Source organism: Castor canadensis, chromosome 16, assembly GCF_047511655.1.
Source record: "Castor canadensis chromosome 16, mCasCan1.hap1v2, whole genome shotgun sequence".
In the NCBI taxonomy this organism is placed as follows: domain Eukaryota; kingdom Metazoa; phylum Chordata; class Mammalia; order Rodentia; family Castoridae; genus Castor; species Castor canadensis.
In genome coordinates, this window is record NC_133401.1 from 63,239,428 (window position 1) to 63,259,223 (window position 19,796).

The following is a 19,796-nucleotide window of genomic DNA, read 5'->3' on the forward strand; positions in this document are numbered from 1 at the left end:
AAGCTTGAGCCAATATATGTAATCATATCATAGATGAAGGGGTGCAGCTGTAGGGGCTAACTTCCAAAGTTGAATTGGGCTTCACACCTACATGTGGTCTGCTGAATGCCACCATCCTCCAAAGCCACCCGCGCCTGCCCTTTCCTCATTCATATTAATCTCTTTGGATCTTTCAAAGTTCAGGGCCCATCTGGCATTTCGACTTGGCTAAAGAGAATCACACCTCTTAATAAAACAAGAAACTCATTATGCAAGTTGCTACACTTGGCAACTGGCATCATCTTGCTAAATCACAGCACACACAATCCCTCTGTTAATTGCTGCCCTGGACTCTTTGCTCTCATGGCTCCTTGGCAGAACCTGGGCTGAGACCCACATGGAGTTACAAAATACCACAGCAGGAAAGGGACTGAAAAAAGCCAGGCCAAACCACTCATTTTGCAGGACAGAGCAAGAGCACCTGTCACGGGGCAGGGTGGAAGATAAGGGTGGCTCAAAGTCACAACCCAGTGAGGTAGGAACACTAGGTCCTGGCATCCAGCTCAACACAGCTCTTCCCATCACCCTGACCTGCTTTCTTATTCTCCACAAGGAACTCAGCTTAGGCGGGCCCCATCCTGACAGGTGGGCACCTTCTAAATGGTGTGAGTTTATAGGCTCCATCAGGCACAATGGGCCTGCAATGGCACCAAGATGGAGAACATACTTGTATTATTTGCTTTCCTGGTTGGAGTCCATCATGTAGCCATCTGGCATCATTGGGGCTTAGTTAACCCATCAGACCCTTACCCTGAAGAGTCTGAGGCATCCCTGGTTGGAGAGGACACAGAACAGCTAAGTTGTGATATAGATAGAAGAGCACTTGCCTCTCTCCCCCAGGTGATGGTGAGACCCTGCTAATGAGCTGGATCCCATCTACCAGGCCCACCTCTCTGCCTAGTCAAGTCAGGATCATCCTGCTGGGTCCAATCCCACCTCCTCTGGCAAGCTTCCTGGTTGCCTGAACTCTTGCTGCACCATTTCCTCTGAGCTGACACTGCGTGTTGTCAGAGCCCACAACCTTCATGTTGAATCATGAGTTCTCCAGAGCAGAGGAGGGAACTGGATGCTACCAAGTGTTCCCAGATTGGGGTTGAGGGAATTGCAAGGTGACTTGGGAAATTACAGCCGTCGGCAGGGAGATGGAGACTGGGATTGACTGTTGCAGTTCTATCACTTTCCTTGAGATAGTCCTATCACTTGACATTTGACCCCCTGGCCAATCTGAATGGAGAGACTCATCTGGATCACTATATTTAAGGAGCTTATCACAGACACTGCAGGAATCCTGCTGGAGGCACTCAAAGGAAAGAAGGGTCTGTCCTAACCTTGAAGAGATACAGGACCAGTGCGTGTCAATTGCAAGCCAACCATGGACTCTTGTCCCATCAGCTCAAGATGGGGCATGTGAGATAAGGCATGTGGATGAGGTGGTGCTGAGAGAGACAGGAGACCAGGGTGTGATAAGAGGCCTGGGCCAGTCCTGTCCTCAGAAAGGAAGTGGGAGTTTTAGGAAGAGGGAGGAAGAAAGAATGGCAGGGAGCTCAGAGGACTGGGGGAGGTAGGATGCCACCCTTGGGTAAGAGGCTACTCTGTCTCAGATGAGGACTGAGTACAAATTGAGCCCTGGCATAGATGTAAGCTTTGACATCGGGCCTGTAATTAGAGACTCATTAGCCACTTTCCCAGCCCAGCACGAGGCCTGGCTCTCTGGATGCTTGAGTGACCTCAGCCAATGTCGGCAAATAGTGGCCCAAGTGTCTTGAGGAGTGCACTCTACTCAGAGGGGCACCACTCATACACACAGATGTAGCCCAGCCTTGGGGAGGTGAGGGAAACCCAACCATCTGGACCTGGAATCTACTGTAGACAGTGACCAGCTAAGCTCACTCACATTCTGGGGCTACCCAAGCAGCCAGCTCTGTTTTCCCAATGCCCTCACGGCAGGACATCTGCCCCTAGGGACATTCTTCTATGTGGTTCTTATGAAATTTAAAAGCAGGGCTAGTGTCCATCATGGAAAATCAAACATGAGGGAGGAGGGCCTTGGACTGGGGAAAGCGTGGACTGACTCCTGATGGACCCATCTGAGTGGTGGGAAGCTGCTGAGTATCCCCACAGCAAGGCTGCTCTTGGTCAACACAAGAACTCCTCAGGGGAAAAGGCCTCTGTACCCATGTGAAAAGCCAGCAGATGATACAGCACTAGCAGCTGATTCATGTGCATAATATCAGCTGGAAGGCAAGGAAATATCATCTTTATTTTCATGCTCAGGAGCCTCGGAAGTGTGGTGAGAACAGATGGGTACACCCATCACTGGGCATAGGAGTGTGTTGCTTATAGGAGCATCATTTAAATAAACTGATTTTGGGCTTGAAAAATACCAAGGTACCAACAAATACCAAGGCTCTACTCTATTAGAGAAAGAAGGAATCCTCATCATTACTACACTCTCCAGGACAGAAATTTCTTTCCTCTTGCCTGATACCTGCAGCCCTGTAGCCTCTGCTTATACATCCCCAGTACAGCCCACTTCTTCTCCAGGAGGCCCATTACCTGAGCACAGACAGCCCTGGCTGGTAAAACATTCACCCTGTGATGGTAGAAACTGCTACCAAAGGGGAGGAATGAAAATTCATGACAGTGACAAGCAGGGCATTTGAAATCAGCCTCCCTGTCACCAATCTGCAGGACTAATATCTACCTGCCAGGGTTGCCCAAACACCTCATCCAACCTCCAGCTGTAGGGACAACTGTTTTCTCATCTCTCCTACTTAAGGAGATGATGCTTCAGTGGAGATCTGAGGACCAGCTGGGGAAGGATTTTTTTTTTAAACTATTCCCTGGGATACAGTTTCTAGACTGCAGTGCCACCCTAAACTTTGCCTCCTGAAGGTTACCTGTTTCAGAAACCCCTAAACATATGAAGACAATGAGAGAACACAGAGCTCAGTTTAGTGTCCAGCTGAGCAGATGGAACAGTCTTTCAATATTTTGCCTTCTAGATGGAAACAACCATAGCACTCCTATCCTGGCTACATAGGAACCCTTGCAATCTCTTCTTGTGAAAGTTAAACCAAGAAATTCTCCCTAGACATAGACTAAATTTTGTGTCTCTCAAATACCAGTGTAATGGAGGTAGGGCTTTTCAAGGGGGGCTAATTACGTAATGAGAGTAAAGCCTTCATAAATGAGATGATCCTTCTTTCTCATTGTCTCTGTCTCTGTCTCTCTCTCTCTCTCCCTCCCTCCCTCCCTCCTGTGTGAGGATAAGTAAGAAGATGGGTATCTGCATACCAGGAAGAGAGCTCTCCTGAGACACAAAAACTGCACTTTGATCTTGGACTTCCAAGACTCTAGACTGGTGGTAAGTAAATCTGCTTAAGCCCTCCAAGCCCTCACTCTATAGTATTCCATCCCAGCAACCACATTGGCTAACATGCTCCTTATTTAAACAACTCAGTACCATGACAGCATCAGGTGACATGGGGCTGTAGACTAGAGGGGGAAATTTTAAGTCACAGCATTTTAGAGTTGGACAGAAACTTGAGGGGCCATCAAATTTGTGTCAACCATCTAAAAATGAGTGGGCCGAGTTCCATGAGTGAGCTGGCACATGACCTCGTTAGCTGTTTCACTTTTGACATCTCCATCTCTCCTGAAGGAATTCCCTGCAGACCTACTCTACAGCAACTTCATCAGCACTCTCCACCTGCCCTGTCTTTGTGGGGATCCCTTTCCCCGAGAAAGTGATGACTTGAGTAAACACCTGAGTTTATAATGTGCTATTTTGAATAAAGTGTGTGTCTGTGCTATATAAACACAAAGAAAATCTCTATAAGCCTATATATACTACACTATTATCCGTGGCTTTCTTGATGGTAAGTAACTGCTATTTTTCTCGTGTACTTTTCTGTATTTCCTAAATTTTAGGGAATAATACATATGCCTTTGTAATAAAAAAACAACAATAAAAGTAACAGTAGTGACTTTTAAAGACCCCAATCAAGGCTTTTCTGCTTCAATTGAAATAGCAAAGCCTCACACTAGCTCCTCATTGTCAGAAACAGCTGGAACATTGAAGAAAGCATGAAAGGAAATAAAGTGGTAGTAGAAAGTGATGGAGGAGTTTTAAAGAGGATGCTACTTTGTGACAAAACTGTACCTTATTCTATTCTTGCTCTGGTAGGGTGTAGTTGATCCATTAGAGGCAGCTGCCCAAAATACCCCCTGTCTAGAAATCTGGCTTTCTGTCATGTTGGGATCAATAATAGACTCTAAGATTAATTTGTTCTTCTCACATTGACATGATTTAAAGTGAGATGAACCCTTGTGAGAAAAGAGTGCAGGCAGAAGAAAATATTACAAGTTTCTGAAAGAACCATGGTCTGGGAAAGAAGACATATTGTTTGTGTCAACTGATATTCAGACTTAAAAATAGAAATATGTATATTACAAAGTCTTGTAAACATTTCAATTCTCTCTGAAATTACCTATAAATTCAAGGGAATACAAAACAAGTTTCTAACAGGTGTGTGCACATAAATACATGCTCTTGAAAAACTGATGCTACGATTTATATATATATATATATAAAATGACCCAAAGCAGCTGAAGTGTTCTCAAAGAAGAACAGGACTTGCCTTATGAGAATCAAGAAATTGAGACAGTGTGCTATGGGTGCTCAGTTCAATTGAACAAAAAAAAGAGTTCTGTAACAGGCCCTTGCAAATACAGACATTTGTTACAGGGCAGAGATGGTATTGTATATCTCTGGGGGGAACAGATGGATTTTAAAATAAAATGGTGCTAGCACAATTTGGGATCCACATGAAAAAAAATGGTAAGACTAGGCATATGGTTCATGCCATTCCAAAAATATTAAATCTAGGTAAACTAAAAATAAACATAGGTTCCACTTTTGGAAGGTAGCATGAGGAGCTCTGTGGTTTTGTTCTCCAGATAAATAATCAGACCTGGTGAAATGATAAACAAATAAACAAGCCAAAAATTCAACCTACTTCAAACCCAACCATTTAAAATGCCTAGACATTGTCTTCAAGGATACAGCTCATAAATAAACATTTATTCAAAAAGTATTCTAATTCTCAGCAAGAAAAGGAGAGTCAGTCTCACTTGAGCTGTGACATGCTTATTCCTCTACCTGCCAGCTCAGAGTGAAGGATGCAGTTGCCAAGGAGACAGGACTCCCTCTTCCCAGCTCCTAATCAAGGTCTATACTAGCTCCCTGGAAGGTCAGGATGCCAGCACATCTCATGCCTCCTGGTTCCATGTTGCACAGACTAAATTGGTAAGTAACTGAGGAAGCTGAAGCTTACATCTGTCATCAGTTCTTGACTTACAAGACAGAGGCTCTACTGCTGCCATGGCAGACCAAGTATATTGGAACTCCAATCGCTCTCACTCATATGATAGAAGTTCCATGTTGGGTGAAGCAAGTTGAGAAGACTTTAGGCTACCATCCCCATGCAGGATCCCACTCATAAGCCAGGTTGTCATGAGAAAAATGGGCCACTACCACCACCCTAAGCACTGGAGTTGGGACTTAGAGAGTTTGCCCAGGAGAAGAGATAGGCCATAAAAATGGGGAGCTCTGACTGAAAGGAACTGACTTGACTTGGGACATACTGTAGAGAAATTCAACCCTAAGGGTACTGTTAAAACAATGAAAGTTTGGTAATAGCGATTAAGATGCGGCTGATAGCTCCCTAAGAGCAACAACTAGTCTGTAGTCCAGCTAGTTCATCAGAGAAGAGCATAAATAAAACAGAAGTGAACCCAGCCTCATAGAAATGTGTGATAAAGCTCACGAACATGTACAGGGGGTGGGCCAGAAGGAACAGAGAGAGACAAGAGAACAGAAAAAATATATATATTTGAAGGACAAATAGCTGAAAATGCCCCAAATTTGATGAAAACATTAATCAATACATCCAACAAAGACAATAAACTCCAAGTAGGATAAACACAAAGAGGTTTACACCCGGACATACTATAATTAACATGTTGAAAGATAAAGACAAAGAAAACTTTGGAAGCAGCAGGGGAAAAGTAACTTCTGAGCAAAGCAATTACAATATGATTAGCAGCTAACTTTTCACCAGAAACTGTAGAAGTCAAAGGCAACAGGATGGATATTCAATATCTTGGGAACAAAAACTCAATGAAACTGATGACAAGGACTCTTATATCCAATGAAATAATTTTTTGAAAAATAAAGACATTCACAGATCAACAAAAGTCAATAATTCATTGCTAGCATACTCACCCTCCAAGAAATACTACAGGAAACACTTCGGGCAGAAAGCAAGGGAACTTCAATAGCAACTCATATTGGTAATAACAATTATAATATGATATAATTTATTCTTGGGCCTATAACATATAAAAATATATTTGAAAACAACAAGTAAAGGAGGCAGGTGGGTGAAAAGCTGTATTGGAGAAAGGAAATGATACCACATGGTAACTTGTATTCATAGAAAAATGAAGAAAAGCAGCAATAGAAAATGAGACTGTGAGTCTACATGTGCTGTATATATACTTGCTTTCATTCCTTTTATTAGCTTCTTTAAATGAAGTAGTAAAAATTTAAAAGTCCAACTCATTGTTGGATTTGTAACATAGATGTAATACGTACAATAATAATGATAGCAGAAGAACAGGAAGAGAAAATAAAGGTACACAGGAATAACAATTCTGTATCTCACAAGGACTAAGTCAGCTTGGGTCTGAAGTAGATTCTGATAAGTTGAGATGTACACAGCAAGTTCCAGAGCAATTACTAAGAAAATAGCTCCAAAAACATGAAAATGTCACTAAACAGAAAAAATTCAAAGTAATGCAAAATAAATCACTAACGGAAGAATAGAAAAACAAAAGGGACATACAGAAAACATAAAGTAAATTTTTGAATATAAATCCAACTGTATCAATAATATTAAACATTAATGGATTAAGTATCCAATCTAAAGGCAAAGACTGGTATTAAAAAACAAGATCCAAATACATATTGCCTACAAAAGACACACTACAGAATTAGAGATACAAGTAAGTTGAAAGAAAAAGAATGGAAATGGAAATTATAAGAAATTTCTGCTGGGTATTGAGGGGGAGGAGCGGGAGGGGGCGGAGCGGGTGGTAAGGGAGGGGGTGGGGGCAGGGGGGAGAAATGAACCAAGCCTTGTATGCACATATGAATAATAAAAGAAAAATGAAAAAAAAAAACCCATCACAAAAAAAAAAGAAATCTGAAGTAGCTACATTGATGTCAGACACAACTGATTTTAAAATAAAAATACATTATTAAAATATAAATATGGGAATATTATAATAATAAAAGGATCAATCCTTCTAAATGGTTTAATAATTTTAAACATACATGCACCTAACAGAGTTCTAAGATACATGAACCCAAAACTGGCAAAAGAGAAAAATAGACAATTCAACAATATTTGGAGGGTTCAATATCTCACTTATAATAATGTACAAAATAATTACGCAAAAGGTCAGCAAGAAAATAGAAGACTCGGGCAAAACTATAGGTCAACTAAAAAGACTTCTACAGAGTACTCTAAACAATGACAGCATAATGCACATTTTCTCAAGTGCACCTGGATCATATGTGAGGCCAGAAAATAAGGTTCCAAAAAATTTAAAGGATGGAAGTGGTATGAAGCATATTCTTCTAACACAATGAAATATTAAAAAAATATATCAAAATGGTATTTGGGGAATCCACACATTAAACAATACATACACAAACAACTAATTGGTTGAAAAAGAAATTACAAGGGAGAAAATATCTTGAGATGAACAAAATTGAAGACAAATACAACAAAATTTATGAAATACCACTAAGGGAATGTCTAGATGGAGAATTTATAGTTTTAACTACCTACATTAAAAAAGAAACAAATCTCAAATAAATAGCCAAATCTTCCACTTTAACACACTGGGAAAAGAAAGCTCTAACTAAACTTGTAGCAAACAAAGGGTATAAAAAGTAAAGATTACAGCAGAAACTAATGAAATAGAGAATATAAAAGCAATCAATTACATCAAACCAAAAGTTGCTGCCTTAAAAATATCAACAAAACTGACAAAACCTTTAGTTGGATCTATAACAAAAAATATAGAGGGCTCAAATTACTAAAAATATGAAGAAAAGAGGGGTACATTACTTCTGACTATAGAAGGAAAACTATTAAATGGGAATAATACGGACAACTATATGCCAAAACATTCCGTAACTTTGCCAAGGGACTTCAAGGAAAACCAAGACCTCTCTGCATGCAGGCCCATATCTGGGCCCAATGCACAAACTTTAGAAAACAAGGGGGGGGTGGCACTAAAATATGAATTTTTTGTATGCTCTCAAATATGTGGAGGCTTTGGGAATAGGGAGTTTTAGTCATTAGGAATCTGTGAATGCTTGATGCAGGTGCTTTTATTGTGCTAAAAATTTTACACTGCTCTGATGGGAAACTTGAGAGAGCACCTTGCTTTGGGAACTTCATCATTCCTTTCAAGGATTTTGGAACCTGGTGAGAAAAGAGTTCAAGGTGGATGAAATAACTGGGAGACACCAAAGCTATTTGTAAGGAGAGTGACTTTTTTGTTTTTTGAAGCCCACAAAGAGAATGAGTTTTAGCCTTAAGTCCATTAGCCATTAGCTCTTACGTTCTGTTTTCTTTTTCTTTTTTTTTTTTTTTTCTCTTCTACAAATGGGTGAGGGAGGAAAACAGGGCTGCCTGGCTTCAGAGCAGTCCTGATGACAGTCCTCAAGGTGATCTTGACCTCCTGCCTTGGCTGAGGAGAAAAACAACCCCCAAAGCCCAGTGGGAGAGAGGGCACATTCTGTTTTCTGAATTTATAACCACCTTAGAAATTTTCCTTAGCCTTGGGAGGAGCTGGGGTGGGATAAAGGACAAGGCTTACTGCCACGTGATATGATCCCATCCGAGAAGGAGCCCTGCTGAAAGGCTCATTTTCATCTGTGCATGTGGTGTCATATGTAACCTTAACTAAGGAGTGAGGAAGCCAGAAGCCTGCTGGCCAGGCATGTGTGTACAGACACCTAGAGCGGCATTGACACCAGTGGTCTTGTGCCTTCTCACAGGAAATCACTCCACATTGTCTCCTGGCTCTCTTCTTCCTCACACAGTTCTACTGTTCACACAGGAGGCAACATTGTCTGCTGGGGAATCATTCATGACAGTTCTGAGAGTCAGGTCCTCTGTGATTTGTTTGTACTTCAGCGGTGTTGCTAAGCCACCCTCCTGTCTTCTGTTTCCCTAAGCTCAGACAACTTGTCCACTGTGGAAATCCCTGAAAACTTGGAAACTAGGTTAGAAACAAATTGGGGCAGGGATGTAAGGTAGCAAATGTTGTACCCATACCCAGTGCTTACTGAACGCCTCTAAGTGCAGTCATTGGATCCACTTCAGGGGTCAGAAAACTGATGCTCAAAGACGTTACTTAACATGCCATGAGCTGGGAAGTGGGAGGCCTAGGACTGCAGACTCCATTCTGTGGCCTCCCTAGCCTATGTCCCTAGGCTCCTAAGAGCATCACTGCCCACATGCAGTTAGCTTTGACTGAGTGACTTGCTTTTCCAGCAGAATGGGCAAGCCAGCGTTACCACATCCCTGTCTCCACAGCGATGACCCATGTTCAAGTGGTCCATAATAAGTAGCTGCACCCCTGCTCACCCAACACTGGATGTGTAGTGAGAAATAAACATTTTGTGGTTTTCATTGGCAGTGCTGAGGATTGAACCCAGGGTCCTGTGCATGCTAGGTAAGTGCTCTACCACTGAGCTAAATTCCCCAGCCCTATAATAAGCTTTTACAGGTGACTGAGGGTTTGCAGCTGTTTGTTACTTATCACCTAACACACCTCCTGCCTCCTCCAAAGTGAAGCCTAGGTTTTTTCTTTACAGTGGGGCTAGTAATTTCCACCCACCTGCAAGGACTGTGAGTTCCCACCATCCACGCCTCCTCCTCCACCCACTGGGGAGCTGGGGGCAAGGACTCTTAGTGGCAACACATTTATTTGTTGACTCAGTCATTTACTTATAATCCAGTCTGTAATTGTTTAAGAAACTGAAGAGAAGGATTCCTCCAACAAAAGACAAACCTACCAGCTGGGTAGGAAATCAGGTGAAGTGGTTCCCTCTGGCTCACACCTGTTCTGATGTCTGGGAGGCAGAAACGATGCACTATTTAAGACTGTCTGAACTCTGCTAGCGATGCTGCTTAAATTATTCAAAGTTAAAACTAGTAGCTTGTGCCACTCAGTAAATACTCCCAGTTAACTAAAAGCATGTTATTTTGCAGTCAGTTGTTTTCCATATGTGTAGGCACACTCAAGCCAGGCTTCATGGGGAGGGGTAGGAGTGAAAGTAGAACGGAGAAGAAGGGGGAGAAGCAGCAGGAGAGAGAAGAGAGAGACTGTGACTGCCTGGTGGATATTTACTCTCACCCTGGCCTCCTACTTCAGCTGGAGCAGTCCCTGCAGGCCCTCATGGATTTTACTCACCATTACTCCTTGGAATAAGCCTCTCCAATGGCATGGCTGACTCCCCGACAGCTGATTTTTGCCCCACCTTGACCTTCAACTATCCCCTAGTCACAGCTTCTCCTGTGGTCCCCTTCTGGATTCCTTACTGGTTATTTTGGGGCCCAGATACTATGAATTCTTCAGGGTTTGGGACATTTGCTCAGTGCAACTGTCTCCTACCAAAATTCTTCTGGCTCTCAGATGCTCAGCCCAAGGTTCTCAGGGCCAGAAAGTTTCAGCCACAGTCTCAGTGGTGGTAGTGGGGTGGAGAGAGAGTAGAGCCTTTCTGAATTATGTATCTTTCCTTGGGTCAAAGGTTCTTGTCAAAGCCAAACCTTGGTCCCATTAAATGACAAGCCAGTACCTACTTCCCTGGAAGGAGATTTTTCTGCAATTAACTTAAGTCATGTACCTGCCCTTCTGACTGATTGCCCCTGGGGGTCTGGGAGGAGATGAGACATCCCATCACTTGGTGGGACACCTCAAACAGTTGCTCTGTTAATTGGCCACTACCTTATCAAGCAGCTGTCGGAGGCCTTTCTTACCATCTCCGGGAATGACTGCGGTTCCCCATGCTAGTCACCACTGCAGCTGATTCAATACTTGATTCCTGTGTCTTTGAACTTGCAGCTTGATGGCTGCCTCTGGGTGTGTGGTTCCATACAAAGGCACCCTTGGGAAGGAGACATATCAGGACCTAATCATTTCTCCTTTGCACTCTTGCCTGCCTCCCTTTTTCTTGTGTTCTGAGGAATTTGCCACCTTCACTGCCTTCACTGCTCTTTGATTTTTCTCCCCTTAAATTTTCATGTTACATTTTTACATTTTTAGTTATTTTGAATTGTTATTGTTTAACTCTTAAGCTTGTTTGGAAGAAGAGAGAACTTTACTGGGAAAGCAGCCATTGACAGAAAGCACTGGTCAGTGAGGTGGATGAGGACTTCTGGGGTCCAGCTCTCTCAACCTCCTGTGGAGTCCTGGGTGCTGGGGGAAGGGCATTGCAACTCAGGGGATGCAGGTGCAAAGATCCAAGAGCCAACGTTCCATCTATAGCCCAGGGACTGAGCCACAGGGTGGGAGACTCACACTCAGACTGGCACCCAAGAATGCCCCTTCTGAGCCAGCAGAGGGGTGGTCATGAGGTGTACCCTGAGACAGGGTGAGTCTGACCTCAGTTTCCCTGTCTTCAAGTAGGCATAATAAAAGTCCTTTTCCTGTAGGATTAAATGAGGTAAGGACATAAGGTGCCTAACTGGCTTGGCATGTACCATGGGCTTTTGAAGTTAGCTGTTACCCTGCCCTTCACTCCCATTTGATCTCTGATCTCTTAAAACAGGGGAGAAGTGTAACACCACAACACTTTGCTACAGGTTTGGATGAGTATAGTCAGAGCCAGTGGAGTTCCTGTGGATTGGACCGGCCAAAAACCTGGTGGTGACTTGTCTTCTAGTTATTTTTCCCCAACCTTCTTGATTGACACATCCAAGTGTGTTCTTATTTACTGCCCACTGTTTCTCTAAATTAGCGTGTGGGTTTTGGCTGGTGTTTACACAGGAGAGAATCCATGATGCCCAGCAGTGGACTTTGCTTGCCTTTTCTATGGATCTTTGTTTTCAAGAGGTCTTCCCAATAGACATGATTATTTTCCCTGAGAGCCACGAAACTTTTTAAAAAATGCAGTTTTCTTCTTTAAAATTGCTAGGGGTGAGATTATTGAGACAAGTTTGACATGTGAACAAGCAAGACTTTGTGAGAGGGAATGAGATAGAAGTGGAGAGACAGAAAGAAGCCACTGAGAAATAGGGGTGTCCACCTTCCTGTGCAGGTGAAGCCTATTGGCTGTCTGGCTTGGCATGAGTGGGGACTTTATCATTGTAACCTGCTCACTGTGATGGTCAATTATCATTCAGCCACATGGAAATGGCCACTGGAGTTCAAAGATGGAATATGTGTGTGAATATGATTCATTTCATTAAAATGACTAGATACAGCATTGCTTGATATCTATGGAAACCTTAACTTCTACCTAATTCCTTTTAGGGGACCGACTGTCTTTACAAACATGCAATCTGTCACATGATAAGTGCAGGGTCTGGGAAGAGGAAAGAATGTAGTCATAATCCTCCACAAAGCTGCCCTGTTTCATCTGCTGCTGCCCTGGTTATCATTCTAACCATTGTTTGGAAGTTCAGGTCATGTCTTCTTCCACAGGAAAGTTCCTCTTAGCAGCTGAAGTGGCTGCTGTATATAGGGAAAGAGGACAGACAAGGACACAGTTCTGGTGCTTCCATTTACCACCTCAGTAATTGCGGACTTTGCTTGTCTTTGTCCCTTAGTAAAATGCCAACTGGGATGAGGACTGCATGAGATGATGTCCAGAAAGTACCTGGCAGTGGACCAGGAGCCCGGCTGGTGCTCAATGAATGGTAGGCATGATAATGACCACTCCACTCTGATGGCCACTCTGTTTTCTACAGTTCCTGGCTTTGTCCCATGGTACACCTTTGCTGTCTCAGAGGTTTAACCTTCACTTCTTTCTCCTAAGAGGCAGCTCTTGTACCCTCCTTGCACTTTTTAGTAACAGGGTTTAGCTGTCATGCATTTGTCTCTTATTGATTCATCACACAGTTTCTGATGGAACACTGGAATGCCAGCCTTCTGACTTACTCTGACCACCTCATTGGCATACTGTCATGTGCCCATTAATAAGTGCATCATCACCTAAGGAAGACACACTGAGGACACTGGAGTTTTCTTCTACTTGACTCTCAGACCCAGCACACTTCCTGGGGAGCACCGCAGCCACTGTGATGAAGTATGGGAGGCCTGATGTTTAGGAGATCCAATTCAGTCAGTGGCCGACCTTACCCTTGGTGTCTTAACATACACCAGCAAAGGAAAGAGGAAAAGCCACCCAGATGCAGTTAGGAACAACTATAAGGATGGAGTTAATGGATAATTGCCTTGTTGGGCTGAGGCAAGCTTTTTTAACATACTTACTAAAAAATTATGCATGATCTGTTGAAATTCCCATAAGCAAGAAAAGAAAATTAAGTGCACTTCATAATTTATGCTTTTCAATTTTTGTCAATTAAATTTGGAACAATTATTTAGACAAGTTCTCATTTCAGGGGCCCCCATCCTCCTTTTAAGGAGCCTTTAAGCACCACAGCTTCCTCTTTGTCCAGTTCTCTGACATATCTCTAAATGGTTGGGGGTTTGTCTTTCAGGTTTTTTCACAGCCAACAATACCTGGGTGGTATATTCCATGAGCCTCTTCCCACCAGAATATATTATCTGTTATTCCCATACATGGATGAGTGTAGAGCTCTTCCATCACAATTTCATCACCTCAGAACTCCACAGATGCTTTTCATGGAATTTTTCTTTTTAATGTTGCAGAAAAGTCTAAGGATAGAGCTTTTCCCATTCACATCAAGTAGTGTCAAGCACTCACCTTTGATGTGAACTGGACCAAAGCTAAGAAGTCAATCCTTGGAAATGTGATCAACAAGGACCATCCAACCCTCCCCGCAATGTGACATCAGATTTCTTTCCAAATCTCTCTTTGCTTTATTGGGTTAATTTGACTTGATCTTGGCTGTTTAAGATAGCCAACCACTGATATGTTAAACCTCCCATCTCTGTCCTACATATCTATCATCTCACACACTATTGCTCAACTTTCCTTTTTCTCATTTTCCACATATTTGAGGAGAGGTTTCAAGTTTATTCCTCAAGTAGAGAACAACAGGGATTCCAGCATGGTTAATCTTGCCCTTTCTTACTTGAAATATACTCAGCACTTCTACTGTATTCCAGATTCTTCTTGCCTCCTCCAGCTTCCATTTCATTTTGACTATGGCTAAGCCAATTTATCAACCCATTTTTTCATCTCATTTCAGAGCTCATGTTTTCTTGAATTGACAGTAGTGGTCTCCCACTTCCGTGCTGCAGAAGCTGAGTTCCCTTTATTTTCTGTTCAAACAGGTTTCCTCTTGTTTCTCTCTCTGCAGCCCTGGAGAGATTGTCCAGACTGTGGAATGAGAGCTAGGATCCATGGTCACTGCTGTAAAAGAGGGGTCTTGACTTCTCTGTAACCAGCACTGTAGCTGAACAGTTGGGAGATGTCCTGCTCATGTGCAGAAAGGAAAACTGACAAGCTCAATGTCTACATAAATTGGACGATGGATCCCTGATGTTTTCTGGTACCACCTCCACCTCTTTCTCCTATCCATTTCTGAAACACTTCTGGTTGGGGTATTTTTCCTTTTGCATCCTTGCAAGAGACCTCTTCCTTGGTCTCTCTTTCCTCATTATCAGTCCCCTATCAGGAAAGGTTCTGCCATCAGGTTCATTACACTCTTGAATGCCTCTACTCTATGGTTTCCTGAATCACTGGACAAGCTATAAGGGCTCATAGAGACCTAGAACAATATAAGCTCCACCACCTGACTAGACAGAGCTAGAGGACTCATCTCGATTTGAAGATCTCTGCAAATCCTTAAACAAAGACCTTGGATTTATCATATTTGAAAGAAAACATGGATCACTGGATGATCCACATGGCATGAGCAAGAGAGACATGGAAGAGGGAGAACTTAAGTTAGGCAGAATGAGCAAGAGAGGCAGGGCCCCACAGGCACTTGCTAGATCACTGGGGACTGGCCCTTTGTGGCTCACTTCAGCCAATTGAAGGGACAACAGTGGACTGAGGACAAGCAGTAGAAGAGGAAATAAAAGTTCTCCAAGGAAGACAAAAGGAGATAGCTCCCAAGTCCCTGGAGGAGCCCTTTTTTCCAGCTACAGAGAGACATACACATCTTAGATGCCCCTGCTAATAAGATGTGGACAGAGTTCATTGCATCTAGCTATTTTAATTACCTTCAAATAAACTGATTTTTGCCCTTTTCATTTAGAAGAGTTTTTGAAAGTCATTTCCACTCCGATTACCTCCATTAGTGAGTAATCAGGCTGCATCGAAGCAGAAGTGAGTGGGAGAAGAAAAGCAGAAGGTAGGGTTCTCTGGAGAAAGTACCCAAGACCAGCAATCACCAGGAAACTCATCTTTCCTTTTAGCCTTGAGAACACTCTTGCGTCCTGGTCTCTGGTTTCCTGTGGCACCTGCTGTAGGTCTGGGCATAAGTTCACCAGGATAATGGGATCCAGGGTGCTGCAGAGGGCAGGGCCTTCTCAGCTCTCATGGTGGAGCAGTCACCTTCACAGACATGGAAATTGGTTGTTCACTGTGGTCTTGTTCTTACAGTGTCCAGTGAGCTTGCTCTGCTGGGAACTGTACCTACAAGGGCGCTCTGCTGATGGAGTCCCTCCCTCTCTCTCTGGGTCACTGTGTGGCCCACCTTCTAAACCTCTGATTTATTTCAGTGGTGGGACACAGTGGTAAGTGCTTCTCCCTCTCCTTAAAGAAACAAAGATAGCCCAAATTGGGCCACTGCTTCCCTATGTAGAAAAAGCAAGTGCAGAGGCTGGGTATTCATGCCAGTTGCAGACACTGGGGACAAGAGTGAGAGGGACCAGGAATCAGGAGAAGCCTGACTACCAGGCTTCTGCCTAACCTCTGCATCCACTGTTCCCCACCACTGTTTCCTCCAACTCCTCAGGCCACCAGAAAAGCAATAGATGACCTGAAAGTGATCTACACCTAGAGAAGAGAGAGAGGAAGTCCTCTCCTGGAGTCGGTGAGTATGCAGAACACACTTTCCAGGAGGCACCCAGAATCAACATGTTTGAGTTGTGGCTGATCTGGCAGCTGCTGAGTTTGTCACACAGATAATTAGATAAACTGCTTGAGCATAGAGTTTCAATACACAGTGTCATTTAGTGGCTGCTATATGGGGCCTTGATCTTAATTGAAGGCGCGATAGGGGAGAACCTTAAAGTCCTAAATCAACTTCTTCTCACTGTAGTAATTAAACACTTGACTCCAAGTGAGCATCTGAAACCTCCCAGGTGTTGGTCATGAACTCTGCTCCAGTGGGCCTAAGCTGCCTGAGCCATGGCCACCACGCTTTTCATGCAGGGCCTTCCACAAGCAGCCTCGTGGAGGGACACTTGTGGGGAAGGAGGCTCTGTGTCATTCCCTTCCTTGCTCCCCTCTTCTCTGCCTCCTTCTTCCTGTTCCCTCAACACCCCTAATGGCCCCCCCCACTCCACAGAATCAGTAAGGCCTTTGAACATGGGCCTCCTCACAGATCCATCTGCTCCTTTACTGTGCTCCTCTGGTTTGTGTTACAAGGAAGGCTTTTAATTAGGGCTCCCTATGCTTTTACTTGGGGATTTTAAAGGGGATGTGGGTATCCTATTTAACACATTATTACTAATTTGTGCCTTCATCTGAAAAAAAAATGAGTGTAACATCTCCAATGGGCTAGGAGTAGAAAAATAAAGTGGTTGTCCCAACTTGTATGGACCTCCAGCATGGGAGGGAGTTAGGCAATAGCAAGAAGTTACAACAGAATGAGGACCCTCTCATGGTGGAAGTTTCATGGCACTTTTGTTAGAATGGAGCTCACACAGGGAAGTTCCTGGCCCTCGAGGTCCAGCTCAGATAAAGAATCAACATAGAGATGCTTGGCCAGGCTCCTGGACAGATCATTTTCTCTGTGTCCTATGCAAGCCTCCTGGGGGTGATGGCGAAGAGAGGTCCCCTCAAAACCATCTTTTGGTGGACATGGTGGATCAAATTAGAAGGGCAATATTGCTAAATGGCAAGCAGCTTGGGTTTCCAATGGTTGACAAGACTATGTGGACAACGTGCCCCATCACACGTTTGACTTTCAATTTCTCTCTCTGCTCCAGAAGCCCTGGTCTCACTGGGAACCCTAAACATGCCTGCAAACGTCTGCCTCAGGTTCTGTGCAGCCGTTATTCCTTTTGCCCAAGGTGTTCCCCCAGATATTGAAGTGCCTTCCTGCCTAACCTCTTCCCTCCATCAGGTCTCCATCAGCTCAAATGTCACATGTCTTACTAAGAGCTCTTACTAAGTGCCTTCTCTACTATACTACTCCAGGGCCCTCAACACCTGAAATACTTTATCTCTGTCTGCTGCCTGTATTTCCCAGCAGCGTGTACCTGCTGTGAGGGCAACTCCTGTCTGTGTTGTTTCCCCCCTGTGTCCCCAGTGCCCAGAATAGTCTCTGGCTCACAGGAGATGCACAGTGGCTGAATGAATGGGTGGAGAAGTTCAAGCAGGAAAGCAACATGGTACAAACCACACCTTGGAAAGCTTCCTCTTGTAGCCACGTGTGAAGTGGATTTGAAGTGTGGAGGCAGAAGAGGTAGATGGAAATGTACAGGTAGGGCTGGGGAGGAGACTCAGTTGGGTCTTTGCTCATGAGACAGTGTGGATCTTTGAGGTATAGCTGGGATAATGAAGGGGGAGCAAAAGGGATGAAAGCAAGAAGAGCCCCTGGGGACTCACATGTTACATGCTGCTGGGGAAGGACCCGCCTGAAGAGAGGTAAACGGTCAGGGCTGGGCCCTGGAAGCCCCCTAGAAGTGGAGCAGAGCTGGATGACACATGCTATTGCAGAAGGACTGCAGTAAGAGCAGACCTTTAAAGTGTTGCCTTCACTTGGCATTTAACAGGTCAGATGATCTTAACCAACTCAGTGTAGTGGAGGGAAGGGAAGGGATGAGGAAAGATGACCTGGAGGGATACTGGGACCTAAGATGGCTCTTTTCGACTTTAGGATGAGAGAGTCTAAGGCTGTCAGTGGCATGGCATTGAGGAGCATAGAGAGAAGGAGGGGTAAACATCAGAAAACAAGGTATGGGGGAGGCTTGGAGTCTGTAGCTTGTTTCTGTAAGTGAAATCAATGTAACGTGAGACTTTCTCAGCTCAATAACTTATTAGCAATTTTTAATTACTAGGATGTAATTAATTCATTCAAAATGCAGCAGTTCTGTGAAGCACACCACACATGCTGAACTGATAACATTCTTGCACATTAGCGGGTTCTCACACCAAGACATTTTCTTGCAGAAAACTTAGAGGAAATATTCAAAGAGCACACGTTTGTTTTAAGCTGTATTTCTTGATCCTGCAAGAAGATACTACTAACGGGGTGACTGAGCTCCAATGGAGACTGGGGTGGTGGGGGAGGGAGAGTCAAGACTGAAACAGAATTCTCAGCTCAGTCAACCCCAGTTGTTGCACTGATGCTGACCAAATCCATGGAGCAGGGAGGAGGCCCCCCAAATCAGATACTGTGCATAAAGATTCCCATCTGTCCTTGAGATCTTAGGGGTATCTTTGGTTAAAACAGCTGTCAAATGGTTCAGGGAGTAGAGATGCTAAGGGATAGAGATTGAACTTTCTTTGGGCTATCATCTCCATGGGGTTGGGCCTGGCAGCCTGATCACAGTGGTATCCTCAGGTCCTGGCACGGCCTTGACACCAATGGGCATTCAGAAAACCAAGTGAAGATGGGCAGCTAGGTGGAAAATTGCCAAACCCTCCTCTGTGGAGATCTGAGTTAAGGCCAGAGCAGGAGTTGGGTACAGGGACATCCTACCACCACCCCCTTCAACCTAGCCTGGCTCTCAGGGCTGGAACTAGCCTCTGCTTTCTCTCCAGACTCCCTTTCTGTTCCTCCAGGTGCCCTTCCACTGCCCACTCTGTCCACATAGCTGTCCAGAAGCCAATGCTGCTCCTCCATCCCTTCCAAAGGGATGTCCCTGTACCATCTTCCGCCTGAGGATGCCTATACCCATCCTCATAACCTGAACCCTCCCTCACCCTTCAAATGCCCACCTTAAGCATCTTCTCTTCTCTGACACTTTTGCTAAACATTCCCTTTCTTCTCATCCTCAGGTAGATGAATCCCTCCTTCAGGCTCAACTAACATTTCCTTAGAAACTTTCGTGCATCCCGGGAACTTCATCCAGTCTGGAAACCCAGGGGTGCTTCACTTGGTTCTCTTCTTGCTCCTCTGCTAACACTACATGAACTTGGGTGACTTAATTACATTTCTCTTCAAAGAATGAGCCATGTGAAGAAGGCAATGGTTACTTTTGATCCACTGAAGGTCAAATTCTAGCCATGGACTAAATAAATATGGAGGAGCCATCTTTTTTGCTCCCCCCAGGAGGGCCCATCACCCTTCACCTTCCAGTCCATATCCAGCATTGCCACATAAGTGGGTGGGATA

The 19,796-nt window shown here is 44.1% G+C and overlaps 1 protein-coding gene and 1 non-coding gene across 4 annotated transcripts in view; both read right to left on the reverse strand.

The window, feature by feature from the left end:
- The window catches only part of Fstl4 (follistatin like 4), a 386,297-nt gene that overhangs the window by 158,163 nt on the left and 208,338 nt on the right, over positions 1 to 19,796 (reverse strand). The gene's annotated exons all lie outside the window — the stretch shown is intronic.
- On the reverse strand, positions 8,785 to 8,914 carry LOC141418385 (small Cajal body-specific RNA 20). The gene has a single exon (XR_012443031.1).